Source organism: Mirounga leonina, unplaced genomic scaffold, assembly GCF_011800145.1.
Source record: "Mirounga leonina isolate KUSES-001 unplaced genomic scaffold, KU_Mleo_1.0 Mir_127, whole genome shotgun sequence".
Classification (NCBI taxonomy): Eukaryota; Metazoa; Chordata; class Mammalia; order Carnivora; family Phocidae; genus Mirounga; species Mirounga leonina.
Window position 1 is genome coordinate 53881013 of NW_023270316.1, and position 22060 is coordinate 53903072.

Consider the following 22060-nt stretch of genomic DNA (forward strand, 5'->3'; position numbering starts at 1 on the left):
CCCTGTGAACTATCGGCAAAACTTTGTAGACAAATCCCAGCCTTTTATCCCCGTCCCTAGATGTAACATACGCCCCTCACATATAGTATATGCTTCCAAAATATTTGATGAATGAATGAGTTAATTAAATAATCAACTGACCAATCAATGTAAGCCCAAAACACAACAGAATTAAGTAGCTGGAGGAAAACACTATCACACACTAAAGCACTTTGAAAAATTCCAAGGTTTTGGCATTGTCATCTCATCATATGGTCAACATAGGGTCTTGGATGTAACTCACTTCCAAGATGTAGTATAGACAAGAGGGGCTGATTGGGCGGGGACACTGAGTTGTCCAATGTGACAAGCAACATTCTAATAGCAAACAAGCAGATACAAACTCTAAAAAGTGGACAAATTTCTTAAAAAAAAAAAAGTTAGATTGGGATAAATTAGTGAATCCTTCCATGTGTTCCCATGATACACACCCTTTTACTACTGATGGGTCTCATCACACCATTACCTCTTCTCAACAGTTTCTGTGTCACACTAGGGAGTGAAGACCTGGGCATAGCCCCCCAAGATTTTCTAGGCAAGCCAAGAAAGCTCCAGAATGGATTCACTATAGGCTGTGATCCTATCTTGGATAAGGGGAAGAGGAGACATGATAAGCTGAGCTATGTCTAAACAGAACCTAAAGATTCCCCATCTCCCTGGATTCACCTCAGAATGCAGGGACCACATTAGCAGTTCCCCAAAACAGGGACTGCCAGTCACTCCTTATCAATCAAATAGGAGTTAGAGGCAGAGCTGGCCTAGCCTGCAGTGGTAATTTGTTATATCTTGCTCTGAATCTCTTAATAGTTTCTTAAAAATATATTTCATTATATATAATCTACAGTGCTCCAGAAGCTGGAATTCACTTTCTTCAAATTAAAAACTGTAAGAGGAAAAAAAATATAAGTTCTTTTTAACATTAACCCATTGACATCATCAGGCTGAGATGGTCACCCCTCCAGAAAAGAACTCCTCAGAAACCCATCTAATTTAATCACACAGGAAGAACCCTCTGTGCTAACTTTCAACTCCATTGCTCCCTCAGACTTGAATCAGTTTTAATAAATGCCCTGCACGCACGACTGAAAAGAAGGATTTGACCTTTTGAAAAAAAAAATTTTGACAGCTCTAGGACACATGTATGTTAATTTAAATCTGACCCAGAGTAAAGCGTCTAAATGACTCATCAATGGAAAAAGAAAAAAAAATATTTTAAAACAATCCCTAGTTATTACTTACATTACTACCTCTGCATATCATGAGACCCAGATTTGTTACCATTCAACAAGCAGGATTTTCTAATAATAAGGAACTGAAGAAAAGAGAGCATGTTTTAACTCTTTTTACCCCTTAAATTTCATTTTGAGTGTTCCAGCAATCTAGTTTCCTAGCTATGTAAGAATCCCAGCTCTACAATTTCAGTCGTATCTATACAGTATGATAAGCACTTCCAGAAAGAAAAAAAAAATAGCTGTATTTGCCATCTGTACTCACTACCTTAAGTTCTACAGCTATGTTTTTGCACTGGGGCCTTAAGAACGGCAAAGAGAAGGGGGGAGGAATCTGATACCCGCCAAAGCATGTTCTGAGTGCCTTCTCCCCCTGTGACTCACGTGGTATCTTTTCAACATCAATTCTCTGTTCAGTTTCACTGGTACCTCAACATCTTTGGATTTCTTCTACTATTCTTCTTGAGAAGCTAGTACCTTCGGGAATGATAAAAAAAAAAAAAAAAAAAAAAAACTACTTCCTTCCACAATATTTGTGTGCATGTGTGTGTATACGTGTTCATCTGTCATATGATTCCCACATCTGAACTTAAGATCAAATAGTCGAATAGCGCACACCAGACAAGAGCTACGGAATGCAAACAGGTCAGTGAAGGGATACCCCTTGGCCACCACTACCACTATGTCCCTGAAGGAGAGAATCTGGAAAAGCTATTTCCCAGTCCCTGGATCCAGCCAAGCCCTCCATTAAACAGACCTTTCAGACAGAGGGGACTGGGTGAATGCCTCTGTAAGAGATCACCACATATTTTCATAGTTTACAAGGATAAAGCAATTACAGCTTTAGTCATTCATGAATAAAGCCTCTTTAACATTTTAATGAGAACATTAAACTCAGCTTCACTCGGTTTGGCCTCCCCAGAAAGTCTGTTAGCCTAAGAGAAAGTTTCTTTAAAAGCAGTAATGAAATTGCAGGCCTGTCTGTGCCCCACAGGGCATGACTGGGCCACAAACACTGGTGGCGTTATTTCCCTCCTGAACAAGCCTATATATTTTGATAAGACTACAGTTTGGGAAATGAGAGAAGGCATCTGAAGAAATACCCTCCTCTCTGCAGTATTTGTGTGCTTGTGTGTGCTTACTCTTTTTATATCTGACTTGTCTCCTAATTCGCTTTTATGTTATACACAGCTTTGACTACAATGTGTGACTCAATAAATGTTCAATCATACTTTTCTGCTATTTTCCCTTAATCATTTTGTACTGGCTCTGTTCTCTCTTGCAATGTGACTGATTCCCACCAAGGCTACCAACTGCTGTTCTCCTGGAGACCCATTAAATTCAGCAGACAACCAAGAGAGCTTCAGAAGCCAAAGGTAAACAAGAAATCATTCTCAGACTCAGTGACTTAGCATGAATGTCTGCCTCTTCTGAACAAAACCTGAAGCAGTGTAAGTGAAAGAGTTTGTCACCTTGAAAATTGAGCGGAAGAGACGGGTAAAGCCAAAGGGGCTTCATCTGCAGGTAATGCATGACATTTACTGAACACCTACTGTGGACTAAGAACTATTCTAGGTCCTGGGGGGTACAGTCAGGAATAAGGCAGACAAGACCTCCATTCCCACAGAGCTTAAGATCTAGCTGGAGAGACAGGTAGCAAACAAACAAACATCTTAGAAGGTAATAAGTGCTATGAAGAACATACAACAGGGTGATGTGATAAGACAGGCTAGTTAAATAGGGTGGACAGGAAAAGCCCCAGCAGAGCAAAAAGCTATATAGCAAATCCCTGAGGTCATGAAAAGACATGGAGGAACCTTAAGAGCACGTTACTAAGTGAAAGAACATAATTTGTACAATTCCAACTGTGTGACATTCTGGAAAAGGCAAAACTCTGGTGGAGATAGTAAAAAGATCAGTGGTTGCCAGGGGGTGGGGGAGAGGAAGGGATGAACAGGCAGAGCACAGAGGACTTGTACACAGTGAAACTATCCTGCACAACATTACATAATGGTAGGTATACGTCCTTATCTAGTTGTCAAAAGCCATAAAATATACAACACTAAGAGTGAAGCCCGAATACAACTACAGGCTCTGGGTGATGATAACGACACGTCAGTGTAGAAGCGCCAACTATAACAAATGCATTGCTCAGGTGTGGGATGTCCGTCGCGGAGAGGACTGTGCGTGTGGTGCGGTAGGGGACAGGAAATCTAGGAGAACTCTCTGGACTTCCCGTTCAGTTTTGCTGTGAACCTAAAACTGCTCTAAAAAATAAAGTCAGTTTTTAAAAATCGTTAAGGTAAGAAAGAGTGTGGTGTGTGGAAGAACTAAAAGAATTTCAGTTTCGCCAGAGTCTGGTGAACGAGGCAGAGAGGAATGACATCGAGGTGAGTCAAGGAGGTCATGGTTAGAAATCTGAGTTTCACTTTAAAAGCACCAGGAGCCAATGCCTAATTTTAAGCAGGGCTCGTTTTCATGTGTTTTACATTTCTGAAAGGTCACTCTGGCTACTGTGCGGAAAATGGATTACAAAGAGGCAATCAACAGAGGCTGATGATGGTGGTCTGGTCGAGGGCAGGTTTGAAAAGGCATCTGAAAGAGGAGCTAACAGGATTGGTGATGGAGAGACTGGATATGGAGGGTGAGGGAGAAAGAGAAGTCAAAGATGATTTCTGAATGGGAGGAGACAGCACTTCCTGAGATGGGGAAGATCCCTGGGGAACTACCCATGAGGACCACACAAGGCACCACATGCCATGTGGCAGACCTATGGAAGCCGTGGGAGTGTCTGCATCCACCAAAGAGCTCAAGTTCTGCTCATCTGATCCCTGCCTTCATGGGAGAAGCAAATGTCTATGTGCGAGTCACAGACACACATACACTCACATATCCAGGTGGATATATGTGAATAAATATAATGTGTAGTAAATGGTTTCTGTAATTTAGAGCAAATGTAAAATCGTTTCAGAAATCTTTCAAGGACTGAAGAGAAAGATTGTTGTTATTCCCATTAACTTGCAAGGAAGCCGGGGGCAAATAAGGTGAAGGGTCTTTGCTGAAGGTCACACAACAACTGACCAGCAGAGTGGAAACTAGGAGCCAGCTTTCCTGGCAGGAGATCACAGCATACACACATCACACACTCCTGTATGTCATCCCGCATGTGCAGGGAGCGCTGCGGGCACTGTTCTGCACGTGAGAACACACATGCTGGATGAGGGTGGGGTGCTGCCACCACCTTGCCTGCAGCTCATCCTGTCTAGATGCTATTTTAATAATCTACAAAATGCGGCTGACAAAACTAAAAAGAGTAACACGGAAGCAAACCTTACACAGAGCAAATCAAACACTAAAGTGAAACGTGACACAGATTTTTTTTTAAGATTTTATTTATTTATTTGACAGAGAGAGAGAGAGAGACAGCAAAAGCAGGAACACAAGCAGGGGGAGCGGGAGAGGGAGAAGCAGGCTTCCCGCCGAGCAGGGAGCCCGATGCGGGACTCGATCCCAGGACTCCAGGATCATGACCTGAGCCGAAGGCAGATGCCCAACGACCGAGCCACCCAGGCGCCCCTGTGACACAGATTTTTAAATGGACATTCGAATGACAAACACCACAGTCTCCCATGCACAAGCTCTTCAGAAACCCTCCCCGAGGTTACACAGATGGAGCTTCCTCATAAATGGGAGAAACGCATGTGCCCATGACTCACTGGCATAACATTATCTCCTTATACACTTCATCTGGAATTCCTCTTCTGTTCCTCAGGTTTCTCAAAGAGCACCAACAGCCCAAGCAAATTTTAGGAAAAGGGAAAACAAAAACACTAGATCCAAAGAGGTGACAGGTCTGGTTTTTGTACTGTTACTGAAACGAGTAAAATTCAGCCAGGTGAAATTACCACTAAAGTAAGTCAGATCATATTTAAAGAAGACAAACATCGGGGAAAGGACCCGGAGGCCTGGACATGCTGTTTAGTCTGCATACTACCTATACAAGTTTTAAAAATAGGCTTCATTCCGCCAGGCTCTCCCTCAGAAGCTGTGAGGACTCCCACCTCACAACATTTAGAAGTCTGAAAGGGAAACAGTGAGGGGGTGTCTGCCTCTGTGTTTGTCCCTGTGAGTCATACATTCTCTGTTCTTACTGAATGTGGGTTGTTTGTTTTCTTGTTGATTTGCAGACTTCCTCTCTACTGCTTTTCTCTAATAATGTTTTTCCAAAGGACCCTTCCAGAGCAAGCACAGCCCCACTAATGGACAACATGGCCACAGTTAGTGGTACTCACAATAACTAGACTGAGAACACCCGAAGAAGGGCATTCAGAAGAAAGAGTTTAAGACGCTTGGTCAGTTATACCCCATCCTCCAACCTGGAGATTGAGAAAATCATTTTTTAGGGCTAAAATCATGTATAAAGATGCAAACCACTCTCCTCTGCCACTGATTTTCTTACCAAATGCGTTCATGAATGTACAAAAGGGATATGCTCTCAGCATCCACAGAAGGACAGTTGACACTTGCCCTGTTTAGATAAACACTCTGGTGGCTCACTCTGAAACTCCCCGCAGGCTCTCACCAAGCTTCCGTTCACATCAAGATCCTCTACCCAGGCCTTATCTATTTCTGTCCATTCTGCTCTGTGGAATGCTTTTTACTGCATGGACACATGATCTTCTCATATCATTCGATTTTTTTTTTTTTTCTTTTTGGGGAGGATGGTAATGGAGATTTGCAAAGAGAGTTCAGGAAAACAGATGGCAAGAGTCAAGGCAAAATGGGGGTAATTCATAAGAACCTGACTCAGAGAGCCTGTCCTAGGAAGAGCCTAAGCCGGTGATCAAGATGGAGGCCTCGGGAGTGCAGACAAACACACCAGTAGCAGTGACTGGGAAAAAGCCATGGATTAGAAACCAAGGAGGCATGCAAGGTGGTGGCCACTATGAGACATCTTAGATAAGGCAACTCCAGGGGCCAGGAGCAGATGCTGCAAGGATGCCAGGGGCACCTGCTATGGGAAATGCTGAGGAATCAAGCAGGCAAAAATCAGGTAAATATTGATACTCTTTCCCCTTCGTAGTCAAAACCACCTCTTTGCATTTATTTTTCCTATAGCCTTCCTTCCTTCACCGCCTGAGCCCAATGTTAAATGTCCTATTATCTTCACATGACACCTGAAACCCTGGCCTATTACCATAGTGAGGATCCTATGAAGATCTGTGCACATGCACACACTGTAACCTTCCTTGCAAAACACTTTTCGCTGCTATTGTGTCATTTAATTCCCACAACACTATGTGATATAAGCACTTAAATAAATCAATCCGGGCCCAAAGAGATTTATCTTGCACAAGAGTAAAAACCTTCATTCAAACGCAGATCTTTTTTTTTTTTTAAAGATTTTATTTATTTATTTTAAATAGAGTGTGCATGTGTGTAGGGAGGGGCAGGGGGACAGAGAAAAAATCTGAAGCAGACTCTGTACTGAGGGCAGAGCAGACATGGGTCTTGATCCCACCACCGCGACATCATGACCTGAGCCAAAACCAAGAGTCAGATGCTCAACTGACTGAGCCACCAGGTGCCCCCAAACCCAGATCTTCTGACTTAAGATCCTGTGCTTCTAGCATATGCTGCTAGTGTATTTCTTGTTCTCTAACTTTATGTGCTGTAAATTTCATTAGTGTAGACTTCACTGATTCAGAACTGGTGAGGCAATAAAATATCATAATTTGATAACCTCCTTACTTGGAAATCTGGGATGTGCTACAATAAGTGTTGTACCTACAATATAGGTACAGGACTTTGGACGGCGAAGCAATTCCGCACCCTGAAGGTGCACAAAAAGAAAGCCTGCCTTTGTTTAGTCGATTTGAGCCGGTATCACCAACTTAGCACCAACATGCAATTTAAAAAAAAATGGGGGTGCCTGGGTGGCTCAGTCTGTTAAGCATTGACTCTTGATTTCAGCTCAGGTCACAATCATCTCCGGGTCATGAGATCGAGCCCTGCTTCGGGCCCCATGCTGGGTGTGAAGCCTGCTTAAGATTCTCTCTCTCCCTCTTCCTTTCCCCGCACCCCTGCCCGGCTCGCACTCACTCTCTTAAAAAAAAAAAAAGATCTAACTACAAACGATATAAGTCTGTGCTCAAGGCTAATCAATGCTTTTTTTTTAATTTCAAAAAAAATCCCCCAAATATAAAAGGTATGATCTTAAAGTAATAGCAGTGAGTCTACAGGCTAAAATAGAAAAAAAACCACCCTCATATGACTTTGTCAAGTACCTTTATTAGGTCTTATTTTATCCTGTAGTTCAAATTTTCTCTTAATTCATATCTGCCTTTCCTTAACAAGTCCAGCATAAAGTTGGTTTTCAAATATTTGTTGAATGGAGATGGAAGGGCACATAAATGAAATAATTCATGTATCCGTCAAGCTATATTCCATGTCAGGTGAAGAGTGAAATGCCACTTGAGTCAGACACGGCAGACCAAACCTGGGCTTTGCAATCACGGAGATCCAGACTCAAAGCCTGCTGTTTGACAACTATACCACCATGAGCAAATTCACTCACCTCTTGATTCTAGGCTTCCTCATGAGCAAGATGGGGAGAACACTGAGCACCATGCAAGAACTGGTGTGCGAGTTAAACGAAGTCACAGATTTGGCCACTGTCTAGGCTGCAGAAGTTCCTGCAGCTTACTAATGCTCCCCTCTCTATCCCACATTTAGTGTGACCCCTGCACACCAGCCTTCATAATAGTGCTTCTATACACAAAGCCCTCTTGTAAAGCTAATGGCTAAACATGAACTTTATTTACAATGATGGTCAATTTCCCCTCCATGAACATCACTTTTCTTTTTTTTTTTTTTTAAGATTTTATTTATTATTTGACAGAGAGAGAATGAGAGAGAGAGAGCACATGAGAGGGGGGAGGGGTAGAGGGAAAAGCAGACTCCCCGCCGAGCAGGGAGTCCGATGCGGGACTCGATCTAGGGACTCCAGGATCATGACCTGAGCCGAAGGCAGTCGCTCAACCAACTGAGCCACCCAGGCGCCCCGAACATCACTTTTCTAATCATGGTCTAGAGATAAGTTGTGCATAACTGGTGTTCCAACAAATTTTGATGCCTTTTGAGTAAATATTCCAGAGAAGTGAAGCTCACCTTTTATACACCAAAATTCTATATCTGAAAGCTTTCTAAAATGCATTGTGCACTTAACCACTTTGCTAAAAGAGCAGCTTGAAAGAACTTTAACCTTTTTTTGACTCAGGGTTTATTGACATAAACTTAAGACAGCACTAGAATGAAACATTTTAATTTTTTGGAGGCTTTTTAAGTCCATAGATTTGCTCATACTAAATATTCCCAGATTCCTACACTGTGATCATTCCTTTCATTTCTTCCTGTGGTCAGCAGCTTCATCTCCTGGAAAGCATGAGACACTGTGGAATTTACAGAACAAAGTCCTTGTCATCTTCAAAGAGTTCACCAGGAATCATTCTTAGGTATTTCTCATCTGTGGCCTCATGAACACATGTTTGGTAAGAGCTATATTTCCTAGTCTAAGATGGACTGGTCTATTCCTAATGTCTTACACATTATAAGGTACTCAACAAATAGTTATAAAATGAATTAACAGAGTTAACACTATGCAACCTTTGTAATTACTGTTTTCTATTTGAGACTTTGTTGTTCTAATCCACATGTAGGTCCCTTACCCGTATGTGTTTTTTTTTTTTTTTTAAGATCTTATTTATTTATTTATTTGAGATAGCATGCACATGAGAGAAAGAGGGAGAGGGGCGGGGGCAGAGAGGGAGAGGGAGAAGCAGACTCCCCGCTGAGCAGGGAGTCTGACATGGGGCTGGATCCCAGGACCCTGAGATCATGATCAGAGCCAAAGGCAGACTCCCAATTGAGCTACCCAGGCACCTCTGGGGTTGTACATTTTTATCTGCAAAATAAGACAATTGGGTTAAATTATCCCTAAGGTTCTTTCCAATATTCATCTCCCATGATTTTATCCTTCTAGGCACATATGATACAACTGCTGGAAATCTGATCACCAGATAAGTGAAGCCTTAGAGGACATGGTGAATAAACAATGCATCCTTTGCCCTGTAATCCAGAAACCCTAGAAAGAGGGCACAATCCTATACCACGGCAGCAAATATAGAAAGAATTAGCTCTCTTACTCATTTCTCCCACCATTAACATCATATATAGAGAGTAGAAATACTGAACTTGGAGTGTAAACATATTGATTTTTGTGTATGTGTCAAATGTTCATAAGTGAAAAACCTAGTATTTCTCAAAAGAAGTCAACTGCATCCAGGCAAATAAAACCTTAATGTAAATGTTTTTCAAACAACTATATCTAGGGCTTTCATTGACCCTTTGTTCCAAGCTGTTTCTTCAAATACCGCTTGGTTCGTATATTAACTTATCAGCTACATTTGTTTAAATAATACTACAGTTTCACTACAACTGTAGTATTCAACTTCCTTAAACTACAGTCTAACTTTCTCTATTAAAACCGAAATTTCCAAATTAAAGGAGTTCATGGGTTTCACACATAAAGGAAGAAGATGCAAAAGTCAAACATTTATCCACAAACACGCCTGGAAAGGCACCGTGAATACAACCTCTACCCTGGAGGCCTGAGGCAGGGAAGCCATGGACAGCTTTCTCTTCCAGGCAGGATGGTGTTCCTTTAATTCGATTCTACATGAATTCAAGGTATACTTTTCCTCAAGCATTGCACCAAATTCTCCAGAGAATACAAAAAATGAATAAAATATATCATCTCTGCCTCGGAGGAGATGCAGCGAAGCCGAACATGCAAGAGCAGTAACACTGCCCTCACAGGAGTGCCTAGGACAGAACCCCACCTTTTCCTTAAGTAGCTGTGAAACGTGGACAAGTGACTTTACCTTTCTGATGGAGTGTCTGCTGGGGTAAGGGTTACATAAGTCATTATGCCTAAGGCATTAAGAACAGTTCCTGGCACACAGGAAGCCCTCATGCTTAGTATCATCATCATGATTGCCATAATGGTCATCATTGTAAACATAAAATCCATGAGTGAAAATTTTTCATTTTTTTATTTAATAAAATTAAAGCTATAACAAACTCTAGGAAATGAAAGGGGGAAACAAAACAAACGGAAAAACTATTTTTTCCAACAAGCTGCCTTATTACCCTTGTGTCTTCCTGACAAATCCTAACTACACCTACTTCTCAGAGAGATGTAAAGATGGCGGTGAGTGAGTGTGGAGAGAGAGTAAAGAAACAAAGAAATATGACAAAGAGGAGAGAAAAGGACAGAGAAAGAAAGGGTACAGATGGGGGGGCATTTCTGAGTTCTTTAAAGATTTATTTTTATTTAAGGGGGGTGCAACAGGGAGGGGCAGACGGAGAGAGTCTGAAGCAGACTCTGTGGGGAGCCCTACACAGGGCTCAACCTCTACAACCCTGAGATCACAGCCTGAGCCACCCAACTGACTCTGCCACCCAGGTGCCCCACATTTCTGAGTTCTTTAAAGCCACCAGATAGACAGGAGTTGAACTGGAGAGAGAGAGAGAAGAGCACATTAGCTCAGCCCTGCTGGGACTTTTTCCCTCCTCTGCTCAGAAAATCCTTCCTCAAGCACTGAACTACCTCACTTAGCTTTTCCTTACCATTTCCACGCATTTCTTTCCACTGTTTACACTTTGTTTCACAAATTATTGGATGTATAAAGGACTTTAGAAGTTACCTAATCCAATTTTCTTATTTTATACATGAGAAAAACTGAGGGCCAATGAGACAAAGTCATTGCCGCAGGTGGTCCAACTCTAAAATGGCACAAAATTAAAATGGGGCTCCCTGTGCCCCAGACCTAGGTTATCTCCCTTAGGACAACAAAAGGAGTACATTTACCGAAAAGCAGTCTGGCTGACCCTTGTTCCATTTGGCAGACACACAAATTTTTATCTTGGGAAGAAAATCTTGAGAAATATTTTTAAATGAATTAACAAGAATCATACTGTTTTTAATTCAATAGACATGTTTTATTATTAACTTTATTGCCTGCTAAGCCTGAAATTAGGTTTTTCTATGCTTGGTCAGGTCCTGCCTAACCAATAACAGGACAATCAGATTTCAATTAAACAGATATTCCCACTTAGGCCATACACATAAACACACACACACACACACACACACACACACTCAAGAGGCACTTAATCAAAACAAAGTTTGAGCCCATTCTTATCATTCTCCTGGCCTATGTTTAGGAAAAGAAGGTATCAAATATTTTATTTTTTTTAATTTATTTTTTTTTTTAAAGATTTTATTTATTTATTTGACAGAGAGAGACAGAGTGAGAGAGGGAACACAAGCAGGGGGAGGGGAAAGGGAGAGGCAGGCTTCCTGCAGAGCAGGGAGCCCGATGCAGCGCTCGATCCCAGGACACTGGGATCATGACCTGAGTCGAAGGCAGACGCTTAACGACTGAGCCACCCAGGCGCCCCGAAGGTATCAAATATTTTAGATAAGGCTCTCCTAAAACAGAAATTTCAAATCATTTATTTTCCAAAAGAGGAACAAGTTTCTTCTATTGCTCCGTATACTATTTCTAATCCAACAACAAAAGGCAGCCTAACCACAGCCTTCAACACACTTTCACATCTGGCTTCCGAATGTCTTCAGTATGGTTTGCCCAAACCAGGTCAATCGTCTCCTAAATATTCAATTTCCTCACTCCCAGCTTTCAACTCCACAATGGAAGACTGAAGCTCTGAAGAGTCTTTCAGTACCTTTTAATAACATATTTAAAAATAGATGCTACATGTATTTTCCATTGTTTATCTCAAATCTTCAAGTATCTGGCTAAGACAAACACTTTTAAACCTGGGGGGGGGGGGGGGGCTTTCTCTTTCCCCTCTATCAGAGTAGCATCTTCTCTCCCATTTGCTTCACTGCATGGGGTTTCAAAGGTATGAGGTCACTGTGATTAAGGGAAAGATTCAGGCATTCTTCTCACAGCTGTTTAGACTACAGAACATCTAAATCTGGGCCACTACAAATAACTCAGCTCTGCTGTCTAAATAGGTGTTTACCTTTAGTAGACTAGACACATATAAAGCTGATTTATTAGCACTGTGTTTGGTAAGTATTATTTACATGGATCTATACTCTACTACTACATGTTTTGTTTTTCTTTTCCTTTCACAGTAGATACAGGCTGGCCACCGTAGGTGGTGGCAGTTGTAGTTGCCATTCTCACTCATATGAAATTCAACTACAGGAAAAACAGAAGCCAACATTACAAAAACAATTGCAGAAATCAAACACTCAAGCTCAGGAAGAACTGAAAATTTGAAAGTTTCCAAGGAAGGAAAACAGAAGTTGCTGTATCCTCCTACCCTGCATGCCAACTAGCAGTAGCCGTTCAGTCTCTCCAGATGCCTCGTGAAAAAGAAACCCGCAAATGTAACAGGAGCTGAGATCCTGGGGGAGCCAATTAGATTTAAGCTGCTTTCAAAATTCTGTAAAAAAAATGGAATTAGAAAAGAAACTTGGCACTTGAAATGACATTCTACGTGTTCTGCTTAGGGCCTGTGGAATACTACTCATATAATGACTAGTTGTCACGCCTATAAAATAAACCTTGGGTTTTTAATATAACGGAATAAAGTCATTAGCTGGTGAAACAAACCTAGCTTCAGCGGAAGAATGTGGCACATCAAATCTAATAGGTACCTCATCCTTCATCTTTGGATTTATCAGGCAAAACATGACAAATTAGGCCAAGGTCAATGCCAGATAACCGCAGAGAAACTCCTCCAATAGCTGGCTGTGTACTCCTCTGAGGTTCCTGCAATTGTCTAGCAAAGCTAGGGCAGGGAAAGACCTGTAAAAAAGGAGGGATATTCAGATTCCATGCCCTGCCCACAATACAAGCTCAATGGCCTTTTGATAACCCGTGGCAGGAGAGGGGCTGGGGAAGAGGAGAAGCTCTCAGAAAAATGGCAAGTGTCTCCACAGAGGCAAAGTTATCTGGAGAGACTGAACTGTCACTGCTAATAGGCATGCAGGGTAGGAAAATGCAGCAATTTTTTTTTCCCCTTCCTTAGAAACTTTCAAGTCTTGGTTCAATTCTTCTCAGGTTAAGCGTTTGATTTTTGCAATTGTTTTTGTACATTGGGTTCTGCTCAGCTGGGTTTCAGCTGTTGGTGGGAAAAGAGGACCTGGTGTCCCCTGACTCCTGGATCTCTCCAGAGCTCACTATGCTAATTTGATGGCTATTTGTGAAACAGGTATAACTTTTCTTAATTAGACGCATAGCAGATGTGTCAAAGACAACAGAATCAGGCAAAAAGATAGTAAGACTTAAAAATAACCATCTTCAATTGGGTTTCTGGGATGGTTTCTCTTTATTCAAAGATGAAGTAGCCACAGATCCATCTCCAAAGATGATTTTGTAAAAGCAGACTACCCCTGAGACCCTCACTGACTCCTTTACTTCTTTAATGCAACATCAAAGTAACTGGGTCTAAGAAGCCCACAAAGAGGTAAAGGGAAAAGTACCCTCTTGAAAAACATTCCAGGGTTCCTGGAAAAGGATACGCTTTTGTTCTATGATGTGGTGGAATGTTTCAGATACATTACCTCAATCCTTCTCCTCCTAGGAGGGATGCTTAGTTCATTGTCTCTGGTGACAAATATGGATTAGGCACCTACTCTGTGTCAAGTACCGAACCATATGTCAGGAAGGACAGGAAGGAGAAAAGAACTCATATTCTGCCTCCACAGAGACTGCTCTAAGCTAATGAAGATGTATATGTCTCTTGGACATCAGCCTTAGCAACAGTTTTCTAGATAGGTCTTCTCAGGGAAGCAAAAATGAAAATAAACATCAAACTAAAAAGCTTTTTTTTGCACAGAGAAGGAAACCATCAACAAAACAAAAAGACAACCTACTGAATGGTAGAAGATATTTGCAAATGATAAATTCAATAAGGTGTTAATATCCAAAATATATAAAGAACTCATACAATTCAATATCAAAAAAACCCAAATAATCCAATTAATAGACATTTTTCCAAGAAAGACATACAGATGGCCAACAGACACTTGGAAAGATGCTCAACATTACTAATCATCAGGGTCACGCAAGTCAAACCCACAATGAGATATCACCTCATGCCAGTAAGAATGGCTAGTATCAAAGATAAGAACAAATGTTGGTGAGGATGTGGAGAAAATGGAACCCTTGTGCACTGTTGGTAAGATGTAAATTGATACAAGTACTACAGAGAACAGTATGAACATGCCAAAAAATTAAAAATAGAACTCTGTATGATCTAGAAATTCCATTTTTTAATTAACATATAATATTTTATTTGTTTCAGGGATACAGGTCTGAGATTGATCAGTTTTACACAATTCACAATGCTCACCATAGCACATACCCTCCCCATTGTCCATCACCCAGCCACCCCATCCCTCCCGGAAAACAAAAACACTAATTTAAAAAGATATATGCACCCCTATGTTTACTGCAGCATTATTTACAGTAGCCAAGGTATGGAAGCAACCTAAGGGTCCACTGACAGATGAATGGATAAAGCAGATGAGTTATATATACACAGTGGAATATTAACCATAATAAAGAATGAAATCTTGCCATACGTGACAACATGGATGGACCTAGAGAATATTACGCTACATAAATCAGACAGAGAAAGACAATACCATATGATTTCACTTATATATGGAATCTAAAAAAAAACCAAACAGGAAACAGAAACAGATCCATAAATACAGAGAACAAACTGGTGGTTGCCAGAGAAGAAAGGGTTAGGGGAATGACCAAAATAGGTGAGGAAGATTAAGAGGTACAAACTTCCCGTTACAAAGTAAATAAGTCATGGGATGAAAAGTACAACACAGGGAATATAGTCAATAATATTGTAGTAAGGTCGTATGGTGGCAGAAGGTGACTATACTTATGGTGTTGAACACTGCATAATGGATAGAACTGCTAAACCACTGTGTTGTACGAACACCTGAAATTAATGTAACTCTGCATGTCCACTGTATTTCAATTAAAAAAATGTACATGTCTGTGTGTCTGTGCAAGGGGCAACTCACCTTTCAAAACTGATCTGTTTCAAGCTCTACCTTAAATATAACCTATTCCATGAGATGGTTCTGAGGTCCTAACCAGAAATAACATCTCCCTTACTTGAGCTCCTATATCTTTTGCTATTTTGTATTTTAGCCGTTTATGTAACCATCTTATTACCCCCTGAAGTTCTTTAAACACCATTATTTTAATGACTGGAAAAAACGAAGTATGTCAGTATATGTCAAGTTCCTGAATGCATGATAAAGACATGTGTCTTCAGTTACTGAAGTCAGAAAAAACTTCACCCAGTCATACTCAATAGGACCCTAGAGTTGAAGGGTCTTTGATGAAAGTGAAGAAAGAAGAGCATATCTACATTAAGGAAGAAAATAAGCAAAAGCCTGATGTCCTAGGATGTCTCTTAACACAGACATTTAAAATGTAGCAGGTTCTGATGACCTTCTGAGTGGCCATAAGGGGCAATTAAAGTCCTTTTAAGATGGGATCATCGATCCCATGATAGCACTCCTACTCCACACCGGTGACTGGGAATAACAGTATCTTTGTTTCTGAGGTCCTGGAACTCCTCTGAGAACCATCACCCTGCAGAGAACAGGTAATCTTCAGAAACAGTTGAATTCCCCTGTTTGCATTTACCACACTGAATGATATGACCTCTTTGGAGAGAAGGAAGGATTAAGAACTTAATTAAACCAATGCTCTGTCATGCCCAACAGCTACAGCCAATCACAGACAGTGACCAGCTTTGTCTTTCTATGGACTTTTTGGAACAATATCTTCCCTAGATAATTAGAGAATAGTAACACATACATTGTATCAGCCAAAGCCAGACATTTCATGATCGTAACTAAATAGTATCAATACACATATTTGAGCTTTGGAATGGTTTTCAAAGAAAAAGCATTTAGAATGTCTCTTTAGAGCTGACAGTCTTTAGAAATTACTGTTCCTTAAGCACTTACTTTCTTTTTGGCCTCATTGTGTAAATCATGCTGCTATTCCTCAATTTCCCAAGATCCCCAAGGTCATTCTCTACGGTGTTTGCATTAAACGCAACTTGGTGCCAAGATTCTGCCTCAGCTTTCATATTCGCTTGGATGACCCTTTCCCACACTGAGTCTCTTCATACTTCCCTACATCCAGATCTAGTTGATCTGCATTTTCTGCAAAAAGTTTCACTCCCGAGTAACTGCAATCGGCCTCTTGCTTAGTTTCCTTCCATTCCCCTGGGTAGGTCCCTGCCAGGAAGGCAGAGAGGAGGAGCTTTTTGATGCTAATGAGGCCTCCGTGCAGGACTCCAAGCTAATGGTGAAGAGCCCAGTATGGTATTTCTCTAGGGAGCCCAGGTGAATGCAAGTGCAAGGGCACAGCTGAGAGTCATTTGAGCACCTTGCTGTTAGCCTAAAACAGGTATTCCAACATCTGAGCAGTGACCTGTAAATGGCTTACATAATGAAGAAACGAGTCAGTGTACTTGGCAATTCAGACTTAACTACATAAGGTATTAATTCAAACGAAGTCTGAGAACTGTTAAATGGGGACAGATTTTTTTTTCTTTGAGGTGCCGGCGGTAGAATAAGGGTTCATAAATTATGGACATCTGAATTCTGCTGTTTTTCGTCGTTGTGAACTTTTAGAGGACCGTGAGGTCCACATTGAGACCAGCTAGTCTTGCCTCCTGGGCATTAGGGGGAATGAGAGCACCATGGCCTGCTAAGAGGCATACCCATTACTTATCAGATTAGCCCACCTACGGAATTGAAGAAACCTGCTGCAGCCCTTTAGAAGACCTGGGGGGGGGGGGCGGGGGAAGATCATCACCTGGCTTTAATCACTGAGAAATCTCCTAAAATAAGTGAAGTGTCAGCCAACATATACCAACCAAGGAGTCAAAGTCACATATGAGAATTTAGGGTAATCTTTCAGCAGCATGCTCTGTCTTGCCACTGTCATGGTTGGAATGACAAAGGAAAATTGTCTGACATTCTAAACAGAGAAGAAACATAGGCAAGGCTTCCCTTTGGGGACCTAATGACAAACCTTTAAGGAGCTCTTAGAATATAATAACAGGAATGTATTTGCATTATCTCATTTAATCCTCATAATGATCGTTTGAGTTAGATGATAACATTAATATTCTCCTTTTTTTAAAGATTTTATTTATTTGAGAGAGAGAGAACAAGCAGGGGAGGGGGGGACGGGGTGGGAGAAGCAGACTTCCTGTCGAACAGGGAGCCCGATGCAGGGCTTGATCCCAAGACCCTGAGATCTTGACCTGAACTAAAGCAAATGCTTAACCACTGAGCCACCTAAGGTGTCCAATATTCTCATTTTTAAGATGGGGAGACTGAGGCTTAGTGAGCTTAATTAAGTAAATCATCCAAGTCTCCCCAATTAGTAAGTGGCAAAGATGGGATCTGAATCCATGCTATCAATTACTAACACTATCAGTGGCCATGGTGTTTTTCTATCACAATTCTGTGAGCAGAAAAAACCAAGAATTCCCCAACAACAGCAACCACAGGACTCCGACAGGAATAAAAAAAAAAAGAAAGAAAGAAAAAAAAACCCCGAGGAAAACACGGGATTTCTGCAACCACACTGTACGTTCATTTCTCCGTTATCTGGCTTCACGATTCTGAAGGTGAAGCACACAAATGTTTGCCCAGAGACAGGTTTGTTCTGAGCCAAGTGAGTCGTCTGTTAAAGTTTCCCACGTAGACTCAAACCTCACTCACATGGTATCATTCTTATTCAAGTACGATTTGTCCCATTTGGCTTTTTCAAGGGGTCCACGCCCAAGAACCGAGATTTTCCTACCGTGTCTCCTCCTCGGGGAGGTTGGGGAGGGGTGTTGACATCATGGGAGCAATATCTGTCTTCTCTGCTATGACTCAACTGAATAAGTCAGGTCAATGCTACTGCTAGTCCCGAATCGATGCATGAATTATTCCATCTGCCAAGCAAACTCCCATGGAAAACAGCACACCATCTCCGTCCCAGCCCTGAAGGACAAGGGGAAAGGCAGCAATAAGGAACCACTCACGCAAAACTACACAAGAGAAGTGAGCTCTACCCACTCCCTTCAGGCCTCACCCACAAAAAGTGTACATACAACATTTCCATTTCCGATTGCCAGAAACAGGTAAAAACAGAATTTGCTTCCTCCTCTGTGCTTTCATACTACTCTGTACAAATTGCTAAATTATAGTGCTTACCATATTGTCCTGTAATTATATTTTAAGTGTCTGCCTTCCCACTAATGTAATAGCTCCCTTTTTCCCCTTAATATCTGTATCCAATGCATCTGGTATCAGGCGGAACAAAGATTTGTTAAACAAACAAATGAAAGATTGAATGTAACAATGAATGAATGACAACTTGCTCAAAGGCTCTCTTTAACTAGGGCAAAAAGAAATGTTCTCTCTACTCTTTATGACGGAAGATGGTTGACACTCTCACAATTAGACTGAGGGGTGGATCATGCCTGTCTGTAGTATTAGGTTTCTAGAATGTTTTGGCACTTACTGAATGTGTGTTTTGTGTATGTGTATGTGTGTGTGTGTGTGTGCTCACTCCAGGCTCCTCTGCTCCTATATTCTATAGAATTCATCTCTCCAACCAAGTCTACCTATCTCATAACTTGCTCCCTTAATCACTGGCTTTCTTTGAACTTAACTAATTCAATTAGAATCTTTACTCAAAAAAAAAAAAAAAAAAAAAAAAAGGCATTCTTAGTGTAAGTTCCTGGAAAGAGGAAAGGGCAGCAAATGTGAGCTGGTATTACCCCACATTGCTGCCCACAATCTGCCAGCCATGTCCCAAGTGTGATGGATGCTGGATATTCGGCAAGACTCAACACAGACACGGCCCCTCCTCTTGCAGTATTTACAGTCAGTGGGAAGAAGAGAGATTAATAATAAGGCAAGTAAAGTATAGTAACTGAAATGACAGAGGAAACACAGGGTGTTATGGGAGTATATGGGAAGGAGATCAGACCTTATTTGGAAATCAGGAAGGGCCTTCTAGACAAAGTATTTTTATGTTTTGGCCTGGGCAGATAAATGAGACTTTACCAGGTAAAGGGGGAATGTGGGAAAGAGAAGGCCCAGAGACAAGGGAGAACAAAATGCAACCGAAACACTGAAAGAAGCTAAGAACGGCAAGGGTTGAAGTGAGGAGGCAAAGTTGGGCCTCAGCTACTTTATTCTAAGGGCAATGGAAGTCACTGAAGGATTTTAACCAAGGTGGGGATATCTGAACCTGAGTTTAGAGAGAGAGAGACTTGGGTTGTAGGTAAAGACACATAGATTTGAGAGCTGTATTAGTAGAGCAGGCTAAGAGTATCAATAAATGGATCTTCAACATTTCCCTTATAGCAAGATGACTTTGGCTGCCATATGGAGAATGGATTATAAAACTGTGAGAGGACATACACAGAAACAACAGTACACACGAGGACAGGAATGACTGTGGAAACGGAAAGAAGTGGATGGGTTTAAAAGAATATTAAGAAGACAGAATTAACAGACTTCGGTAACTGACTAGACCAGGGTTGGCAAAATTTTCCGTAAAGGGTAAGATCGACAAAGTTTAGGCTTTGCCTGCCATATGGTTTCTGCCACAATTACTCATCTTTAGTGTTTCGGTGAGAAAGGGGACACAGACAATATGTAAGTGAATGAGTGTCACTGCATACCAACATTTATTTATAAGAAAACAGGCAAACGGGCCAAATTTAGCCTGAGAATGAAATTTGCTGACCCCTAGACTGAGGGATGCAGCAGTAAGAACAGTCAAAAATGACTCCCAAATATGTCAGTTGGTATCCGGTTGGCTGGGCTTACTAGTTACAGAGAAAGCAACAGTGGAAAGGGACGGGGCCAGAGAGAGGGAGACAGTTGTCAGTCAGGTTTTAGACAAGCTGAGTTTAAGATACCTGGGAGACATTACTCATGACATGTCCAATAAGCAGTCAGAAGTCTGGATCTCAGTTAGGAAAAAGACCTGGGCTCTAGGTAAAGACATATAGGTTTGGGAGTTGTCTTATTTAGGGCAGACTCAATGTTATGAACAGACCACCAAAAATCAGTGGCTTTAGTAAGAAGTTTCTCCCATGGTAATACAAGGAACTCAGATGGGGGTGGGGAGACAGTCATTCCAAGAGCCTGTCCAATAGTAGCATCCACCCCACTTAGCCAGAGGAGGAAGGTTCAGAGAGGTGCACCTATAGGGCTTTCTACGGGCCAGCTCTAAAAAGGGCACGCACCACGTCTACTCACATTCCCCTGGAGAGATCTCACTCACATGGGCACCTACCTACAAGCGAGGCTGGGAAATACACTAGAGCCACATGTACCTAGGACAAGGGTAGAATGGATTTTGGTGGGTAGCTATCAGGATCCACCCCCAAGAGTCAAAATTACTCAATAGGCCAGGAAGGCACAAAGATGAATAAAAGTGACTCAGACCACTGTGAAGAGTGAGAACAAGTTCAGAGCTCTGAAGAATGCAAATGTTAGAAGATGAATTGAGGAAGAAGAAGATCTGGCAAAATAGAAGAACAACAAAATGAAAATTAAACTGGAAGATTGTGTTAGGTATTTAATGAACACAGGTAGAAAGTGCACATTTAATTATTAAGGATTGATCCCCATCACTGACAAGCTGACACTTACTGGGTACCACTGATACCATAAAAAAAAAAATGGTGTGAAATAGGAGCCAAATTGCATTTAAGAGAAAATGACAAAATCAGCTCCTCAAAAGAGCCAGATTTTCATTACCATTCAGATGGACTGCTTTGGGGCTATGCATTGCAATATTCATTTTTTTTTTCACTTTTGTGTCTGTAAATCAACCTATATAAGTAAAATGTATATTCTGCATCAAAAATTTTTTGTGATCTTATACACACATGAAGATATTAATATAAATATGAATATATAGCTGTATATACATACACACTCACAGGATTCATTACCACAATGCATTCCTGTTTTGTTTCCATTTTTTGCAATTCTCCATGCTCCCTGCTTTGCTCAAGGCTTCTCCTCCAACTCCCAGCCCACCTGTTCGTGTATCTGTTCCTGGCTTCCAATGAGAAGACCAAGAAAACTGGTTGGATTCCACCCTGGTAACACTTAATGCACTGCTTCACTATTACAAAATATGACACAGCCTGTAGCTTAAACAAACACACAAAAAAATCCAGGCCAGAACACTCATGCCCCCTTTCTCGGCAATTCTGAGTCAAGCGGACGTCAGCTAGGAAGAGAAGAACCTGAGATTTTGCAGAGCTATTGACCAATCTACCCTCTTCTCTCTCTTTGGAATGTAAAGTCTTTGGGGTAAGGAGGGGGATTCTGAGGGTTTTATATCTGGAACACTCTGTTTTTGGCAGAACAGCCAGCCTTGCTTATAAATAAGTTAAAAAAAAAGACAAGCAGATTAAAAAAAAAATGATCTGCCCAGGAGGTACACAGATGGTAAAGAAAACAAAATTAGTAACCTCTTCTACTTGCTCAGCATAAATTATTAGTGTACTCAACCTGACCAAGTGACTATTTATAAGCCTCACCTCGAACATCATGGCGTTCAATAAATATAAATTGAGGATGGTGACAATGCTCCCCATATTTCCTT

The 22060-nt window shown here is 41.3% G+C and overlaps 1 protein-coding gene across 5 annotated transcripts in view; it reads right to left on the reverse strand.

Annotated features, from left to right (window-relative positions):
- ENOX1 (ecto-NOX disulfide-thiol exchanger 1) overlaps positions 1-22060 on the reverse strand; it is a 551749-nt gene that overhangs the window by 441806 nt on the left and 87883 nt on the right. For 3 of the 5 annotated variants that reach the window (XM_035003323.1, XM_035003321.1, XM_035003322.1), the window contains exon 1: positions 18236-19128. The gene's annotated coding sequence lies outside the window, so the exon portion shown is untranslated. Of the gene's footprint in view, positions 1-18235; positions 19129-22060 lie in introns of those variants that run through there. The other 2 variants (XM_035003320.1, XM_035003319.1) reach the window with 1 other exon arrangement.